At 37.0% G+C, this 8,668-nt stretch overlaps 1 protein-coding gene across 2 annotated transcripts in view; it reads right to left on the bottom strand.

Moving 5' to 3' along the window:
- Nucleotides 1-7,982, bottom strand: part of LOC107724089 (chromosomal protein D1-like) — a 10,852-nt gene extending 2,870 nt beyond the window's left edge. Inside the window, exon 1 of one of the 2 annotated variants that reach the window (XM_016532871.1) lies at nucleotides 7,156-7,982. The gene's annotated coding sequence lies outside the window, so the exon portion shown is untranslated. Of the gene's footprint in view, nucleotides 1-1,201; nucleotides 1,328-7,155 lie in introns of those variants that run through there. The other variant, XM_016532870.1, reaches the window with a different exon arrangement.
- Between the last annotated feature and the right edge of the window lie 686 nt (nucleotides 7,983-8,668).

The raw sequence follows: 8,668 nt of genomic DNA, 5'->3' as shown, positions 1-8,668 counted from the left end.
GAAAAGGCTATAAACGATCCGCCACCTGCAGGATCCTCACATGCGATAGCCTAGTAGCCGGGACAACTTCTTTATGTTTACAGACGTGACGTAATGACGCAGCAGCATGCTCGAATTTCCCGCGAAAACCTACCCGTACCACTCAAATTAAAGAACATTATTATAAGCTAACAGTTGTGAAACAGGATAAAGTAAGGCGATAGTTTTGAACGCTGGCTGGTTATGTACTTGCTCAAATATTGATTTCGGATCATTTTTAACCCAAAAAAAATTACGGACTGCAGCTTTAAATAAGTTTACTGCAGACAATGAAAAAGGAATAAATTAATATAAAACAGACTTTAAGTCTAGGTGAAACAAAATCAATTATTATTTACAAGATATTATTTCATATATTTGTTTGGCACTTAGGACTATTGTGTTTAATTACATAATATTAACCATTCAACAACTTCACTGAATCTATTTATATAGTTCATTCACAACTGATAAAATAATGCTAAGGCTATTAATATTATAGTTTTTAGATGATAAAAAATCGTTTGTAAAAAAAAAAAAAAAAGTAAAAAATACGGAAGTAAATAAAAATTACGCAACTGAATTAAATGCTGTTTTTGGCTAAGAAAGCGCTAAAACAGCTATAAAAAAAAAACTGTACATTAATTATATACACACAAACAAATATTTTTATATAAAAATGCACTCACTAAAAACCATTTTCATAAGAATGGAGGGGATATGAGTTGCATGGGTTTTTTATATTTGTGTGAGCGGTTTATTTTAAAACCGAGCGAATCGACTGAAGCGCTGTTAGCAGACTCAAGACAATAGAAAAACCCATCTCGCCAACGAATCGGCTAACGTATTGCTTACTAACTTACATCTTTATCACAGCATGAAAAAGACTACATCGTTTTTACAGCGAGATCTTACATATTAATATTGTGTTTCAATTCAAAATTAGTTAAAAATATACATTATTTCACGCAGTATAACAGGCATAAAAGAGCGGATGCTGTAGACTGGCTGCCATCATGTACAGTGAAGCCCACGAGCTTTTGTAGTTCCAGGTAAAATGTGAGGCACTGGCGATTTTTGTTAGCTGCCTGCTAACACGACTAAGACAGCTTTTCAATGGAAAAAGAGACTACTTTCATTCGTTCGATAATAAAAAGCGGCAAATATTCGAAACACAACGCACCTTACTCGCAAAGCGCTTTCACAACAGCAGAGATGATGGACAGTGGGCGACTGTGATTATTTGAAAGGCAAAATGCCAGTTCTTCCTCGTCTCTCGCTCGGCGTCGACGGTTCGTGGCACAGCGCCGCCTGCTGTGGTGGAGACTGCGAACGCGAAGAATTAACGTATGGGTAATATTAAAGAAATATAAACAGTTATGAGTGAACGTAATGTGATAGAGTCAAATCACGTAAGCTGTATCATTTTATAGCCGAAGAAAACACGAGTACAATCATTCCAGTTATGAGCTACTGAAAAGAAATATGCATTCTAAAAAGTTGGAAAAATGGAAAAAGGTTCTTTGAGCATTTTTTTTATTTAAAGACCTATAGCATTTCTTTAATAACACACATAAAATGCCAAATCCTTCCTCTGTATCATTCAGTGTATCATCCGATCATTCCGTTATGAACCAAAAATTTAATGTTTGCATTCCGTGGAGGAATAGTACACTCAAGAAATGGAAAGATGGCTCATTTTTTTTTCGTTTTGTTTAACAAATGGAAAACGAGATTTTGGCTCGACATCTCTTATTTTGTTTGTGGTTTACAAATCGGTTTATGGCTTTGATATTTCATTTCATTTCAATAGACTGAAACGTCTATTTCATTTGATTGGTCAAACAGCCACCAAAATTCTTTTCACATATATGTCATTGTACTATAAAAAACATCCTGTAAGTTTCATAGCTCAAAACTTTCTCGTTAGTCTAAAAACAGCTTATATTGAAGCCAGTCTGCGAAAATGACGGCTTGTGGACAAGGCCCCTAACCAGCTATGAGGCCACCGAGCACCTAGGTAATTTTTTCTCATGTTCAAAAATAAAATGTGTTCTTTGAATGACTAATTTGCTGTTAAACTCCTCATATGAATGCCTGCATGACATGTATAATTCGGTTTAGACAGTTTGCAAGAATGTTTAGCGTCCCTGGTATGAAAATGATCGCTGCGAAACGCTGGCGGAGTGAACGAAGTTTGAAAGTTGTGAGTGAGGGCGCGGGCGCAGCCTCTGTGTTGCCAGATCCAGCTATTATAAGCGTTTTTGGACTTGTCTTTTCCACTTAATTTAACACTTTAGAAAGTGAATAAAGCAGGAAGTTGCAGTTTAGAGTCAGCAATATCTTTATCTTATCTTATTTGCAAAAGATTGGAAATAATTTCGGTTTATTTTTATTTATTTTCAGTTTTTTGTTTGTTTTAGTATCAATATCTGGCAACACTGTATCGCCGGCTGAAAGGATAAGGCATTCGGTAAGGGAAACGCAAAAATTATCATGATATTATCTGTCATAAACGTTATCAACGCTGTCAAAAACAGTAGCATTTAACACAAGTAGCCTACACACAGATCTGTAGAACAAGTAGCAGGGGCGTAGCCATCATTTCAGAAGTGAGGGGGACAGAAATATCAAAGATCACGCAACAGAAGTACGCTCTCTCTCTCTCCCTACCCTTAAAGTCGGCATGAAATCAAAATTGAAAATTGTTATTTTTTTTATGGAATACTGTAGTGTTTATTATAAATAATTTATCCGTGGCACTTCATTATTTTTTTTAAATTCATGTGCCCTCGTAATCTTTAATCAAAAACGTTAACCTCCCCTCCCCCTCAAAACGACTCATCTTCTCTTCCGGTCACGAGCTATGGCGCAAGGGCGGAGCTAGTGATGTGAGGGCTAAACGCTGGGATAAAAGACAGGGGGAAATCTGAAGCTGATGCTTCACCTTATAGCACTGACACCAGTCATGAGGGAGTACCTTACCCCTAAACATTGAAAAGATATTAGGATATCACGACAACATTACTCTTAGGACATCGCAAACTAATTTTTTTCATGAATATGACTTAACCTGATGGAGGACGCGCTCAGTCATTCAGGCAGTCTCTCTCTCTCTCTCTCTCTCTCTCTCGCGTGTGCGCGTGCTGTTTAGGCATGGTTTGTGCCGTTGAACGTCATCGTCATCCTTAATAAATAAAACATTTATTCATGCTTGGGTGTCGGCTGTGAATCCAGTGGAGAGAAATCCCCCACCACTAACTGAAAACTGGCATTCAGATCTGCCTCCATTTTGTTAGCAATGCCCCAACTTCCAACGATCCAATCAATTCCTGAAGGACGAAATCAAGTCCCGCCCTCTCATTTCAGATGCCGTGTCACTCGGGTATACGTACGTCACAGTAGAGAAGAAAAGAGGACCGCAACTTCCGTTTCATGCCGACTTTAACACCAACCCCCATTATTCCATTTAGGAGAGAGGCGACCGCAGGTGACCAAACAATAAAGATAAAGGCTCAGAAAGACAACAAGACACTGTGTAGTGCAAAGTTGTGGAAAAAATAGTCTTTGCATTGCCTTCCTTCTGAGCCCAACATTAGGAAAGAGTGGATGAACTTTATTTTTAATGAAGTTCCAGACTGCATCAGTAAGAACTTGGTCCTTTGCTCACTTCATTTTTATCGCGGATTCGTTTACAAACGAATTTTCAGAAAGGATTTTCAGAAAGATTGAAACTAAATGACGATGCTGAAAGTTAGCATTTTCCAAGATCTCCTACTGCACCTTTAATTATGATTCTGAAGTGGGCCCTATCTGTTTTTCTGTAAGTGCTACTGATAAATGCTATGTCACTGATTAAAAGTGAAATGTTTGGGTGTTATTGTACTTCCACTAGGCCTATATTGCAGAGCTATAAAAAAGAGAGCAGGGAATGGACCGTTGCAGGACTTTGTCCAGCAAAAAGGTACTAAAGTTTTAAAAGGAGAGAAAATATTTATAATCTCACCAAATCATGAATTTAGGTCTTATATTTGTCTGTTATTTTTTCGCTTCCAAAACTGTATCAGAGAGATGTTTCTGTGCCTTTTCTCGTAAAGCTCCGGAGACGTAATTATAATTCTTTAAAAAATCATAATAATAATATTTATTTATTCATTTATACAACAGTTCTTTCTGGTCCTGGAATCTGATTGGCTGAGAGGAGTGCGATATCAGAACTCCAACCATTTCACCATTGTATCACTCTGCTTGCAGTATTTCTCACAGTGAGTGTCATAGCAGACGCCCAAATCCACAACAATTATATATAATACTGTTTTTCTGTCACGGAATGTATTTTGTTTTAGGCGAGAATGTACTTTAGACTTCAAATATGCAGTTTGTTAATAAAGATAACATCTATTTGAAAATTTGCTTCGACTTTTTCGGAGATGTGAGCTCCAGAGCATCAGCGGCCATTCAGTGCTCATGAACCTGCCGAGAACAGATCTTCTGGAATTTGCCGCTGGCTCTGATGTCTCTATAGTGGTTAAACATGGGCTATAATTTGCTTTGGGTAAATTTAACAGGCAGTCTTTGTTCTCCTTAATCTATTATTTGTTCCAGAGCAAATTGTTTTGGCTAAGGGCAAAATTTCATCACGTTATTTTGTGTAACCTCAGTGCTGTATCAGAGCGCTGTATACTTTTGACTGAATTGGCTAGCAACTTTTATGATGGCTGTTGTTGTTGTTTATTAAATATTATTATTCAATAAATAATATTTTATATAAATAATAATTTATTTAATTGGGAAACGGTGTGTGTGTTCGTGATGGTGATTTTAGTTACATTGTTCCACCATTAGATGAGAAGTCATGGGAGTTACCAGATCAGTAGGCGAGGCCAAAACAGAGGCATTTTCGACCATGTTACCTGATTGGCTGATGTCATAGTGACAGGTAGGTTTAGGGGTCAGGTAACGGGGATCATTTTCATTGCATGATTTAGAAACACCTAGCAGTTTGAAAACACCCACAAAGTCAGTAACGCCCACTTTTGCTCTGCAGAGACTCTGTGAGCAGCAGTAAAGACTTTTATACTGAAAGAGACTGAAACAGGGTTGTAAACAAGGAAGTTATTTTTACTTTCAACAACACCTTGTAAGACGCAGCCAACAAATGCATTTAGCAGCGCTGTCATCAGAAATCACCCTTAAAGCAGCACTATGTAACTTTTGGCGCTCGTTGTGAATATGAGATTGAGCTGAAGAATGAATGCTGCATCAGATGCAGGTAATCACACTTGCTCAGTCCACCTCTTTCTCATAATACTTGACTCTACATAATACAGAGAGCTTTTAATACAGTAATACAATAAGCGTTCAATGAAGCAACTCAATGTTTTTTCGTTACTAGTTCTAAAGTGATGTTTTCGAATTAGTAATGGAGGCTGGGGCTCAGCTGTTAAACTGTCAACTTGAGATTTGAATCTTTGGCAGAAGGAAGTAGTCCTGCACAAAAGAGGACTTTAAAAGGCACTCCGTTGTTTCTTATGTATTTACACACTCATGCCGAACTGTTGTATAAATGCAGTATCACACTCATAGCCATGCGGTATATCGACACACTGTGTTTTTTAACGCTCAAAAAAGCATGTCTTAAAGTAGGCAGTAATTTTGCACTGCTCTTGATAGATTGCGCTGGTCATTATGGAAATGATCTGGCCGCGTCTGTGGTCTTTAATGTGCGGATTGTCAGTAAATCACACGCAGAATTTTCCCCTCCAATCAGCACTTTGAATTGCGCATTAACACTAATTTGCCGTTTAGTAAATCTGGCCCTTTATCTGTTGATTGAGATGTAGGCCTAATTAAAAAGGTGTAATTAAGAATTGCAAGTATAGCCTACTTTGACATACTATCTTGTAAATTTACATGCTTAAGTTTATTAGTTTTAAAATACATACACAATTATGAAAAAAACATTTTTTTTAAACTTTACTAAAGATTAATAAGATGTTATGTTAATATTATTAATAAAATTAACTTTGTAAAGAAGGCAATTTCACCCCAAAGCTTTTTTCGTATAAACTTGAACATAAGTGTACTTAAGTTTACTTACTAAGTTTACAAGATAAACCAATATGTGTGAAATAACACAATTACAAGCAAAGTATAATATAATGCTTTCCTTACAAAGTTGATTTTATTAATCTTTAGAAAAGTTTCTAGCATATTTTCCAAGTACATATTATGTAGTAAGTATACTAATATGAGTGCATTAACACTTTTATGTGTATTATTTAAATACTTCTAGTTGGTTTACTTTTTAGTTTATAAGTGTAACAGTAGTAAACTTTGAGTACATAGCTATTTGACATCTTTTTCTTGTATTGCAAATAAGTAAACATAACATCATGCATATAGTTTGCTATATTTATATATGGGTTTTGCACTTTAATGCACTGAAAAGAAATATGGAGTATATGTTCATTGCCTTTATTGTATGCTATCCATTAAAATGTATGATGATGAATGAGGGAATGCAAATTGGCTGATATTCTATCCAATAATGTGACTAAATTTGTATCCTGTTAAGACAGTAAGTCCATCCAGCACATCATAGAGTAGAAAAACACACTGGATCTTCAAGATACATGAAGTGAAAATAACTAGTCTATAGTCTCTGATGGGTGCTTAACTTCCCTATTATAGTGAGATTTTATTGAGCTCGGAAACGTCCTTCAAGCACCAACTAAAGAAAAATGTGAGGTTGTAGGCATCAATAGTCTTCATCTCACTCAGAAAGCCTTTTTTAAATGATTTCTTCAGCATTTTATATTCCCATCTTTCCAAACATTATGTGCAATTGTAGATTTTCTCTGACTTATCCATTGAAACAAGACATTTGGTAAGGAACCAATTGCTTTACACAAAACATGGGCAAATATTCAAACCACTTCACGCTTGATAATGGTGAGGGGCTTTCAAAATGAAAATACGCTCTAGAAAAAAAGGCTATTTGGCACCCTGCGTGTGTTTGTCGGAAGGAGACCATTTAGGAGACCACTTGTTGATTTCAATGCTCAATCTCATCAGCTCTATGCATTGTTGTGAAACAGTTTTCTGGTATAGCTTTTAAATGAATCCACTGCATACCAGATGGTGGAGGTTGATGTTCCGTATCTGATGTCTCAAAGCACCAGCAGAAAGGAGAGGGACAGTCACTCTTTGCCTACTCAGATCCAGGGGACTTTTTGAAGAGATCCTCTGCTTTGTGTATAACTTAATCATAACTGTTTGGTTTCATGGCTTGAGGCGCTGGGTAGAACAACAGACATGAACATATGGTTGAGAGAAAATGTGACGCACATTATATAATATGGTCACGAATTATCCACAAGTTTGCTTTGATTTTCAGGTCACTGTACAATGTTTTAGATCAGATTTTGTCATTTCAGGTTATGCAAAAATGCTAAATGAACGCATTGGATAAATTATTAAATAAGATCACCATCAAGGACGCATAAGAAAAATATGCTGAAATATGCTCCATATGACACTAAGTACAAACATAATGATATACATATGAATCATGTAATGAATCATACAGCCTACATATTTTACAGATATAGTACCAAACTGTATCTAATTTTAAAAATAAACAACGCCTATACATTCTCTTCATGTTCACGCTGTAAAATATAATTATGTTCTCTGCAGAAAAAGAATACAAACAACATGTCTCGTATGAGCCGCTCCGGGGCAACATCCATCACCAAAGCGTTTGGCATTAATGAGCACAAGATGGCAGGCTAACCCGTAAAATGGTTTCATGGAACAGATTCGCATCGAAGCCTCGGGAGAAATGTATAGGGGTCGTGAACCTAGGCTGGCTTTGGATTGGTCGCTCCGTGTGGTCAGGGCACAAAGTCAGCCAATAGGTACCGTCCCCAACAGCTGCGTCAAAGTGGTCTGAAGCTGATACCACGGATGTCTGGAAATCTGTGGTGCCGTTTCAGGTAACGTGGAGTAGAAGTAGCCTAGCGAGTTTCAAGTCGCTAGGCAGTCACTCGTGCTAATGGTGTGCCTGTGATAATGTCAGTCACGACACAAGACGGGTTCAGAGGAAAGACGAACCAGAGGGGAATCTGAATGTGACTCTTCGGAGGGAAGTATATGAATTTATTTAGCAGTTACCCAGGATAATGTGTCATTCAAATCATAAAATCATGCCAAAATCAGACTCGTCTGTGTCAAGATGTTGCCGAGAGACCATGTGTCATGTGTTTTTAATGACTGATGTCATCATATACAGCTGTGTTCCCAAGGACCTCACCTGTGACCTTTGAAGACATCACAGGTTAAGGGTCTCAGGGACACAGACATACACTGGTTCAAGTTCAAAGTCTTCAGATGAACTCCAAAGCGAGGCTGAAATTCCCACTTTGGGTCCATCTGCATATAGAGTTACTTGAACGGTGATTAAAAGAATCTGGGCAAAGTTTTTCCTAAAGCTGCATGTCAGAGACAAAGAAGATTTTTTATTGCAGAGTCATGATTACATACAGATTTATGACACAGATTTTTATTATTTTTATGTAATAATAAACATATAATTCACTATATCTTATGCTATAGTAAAAATGAAATATATAGAATGAAAAAAAAC

Source organism: Sinocyclocheilus rhinocerous, unplaced genomic scaffold (assembly GCF_001515625.1).
Source record: "Sinocyclocheilus rhinocerous isolate Xijiao unplaced genomic scaffold, SAMN03320098_v1.1 scaffold335, whole genome shotgun sequence".
NCBI classification, from domain to species: Eukaryota; Metazoa; Chordata; class Actinopteri; order Cypriniformes; family Cyprinidae; genus Sinocyclocheilus; species Sinocyclocheilus rhinocerous.
The sequence above is the reverse complement of the archived record's forward strand: the minus strand, read 5'-3'. Positions and strand labels throughout refer to the sequence as shown.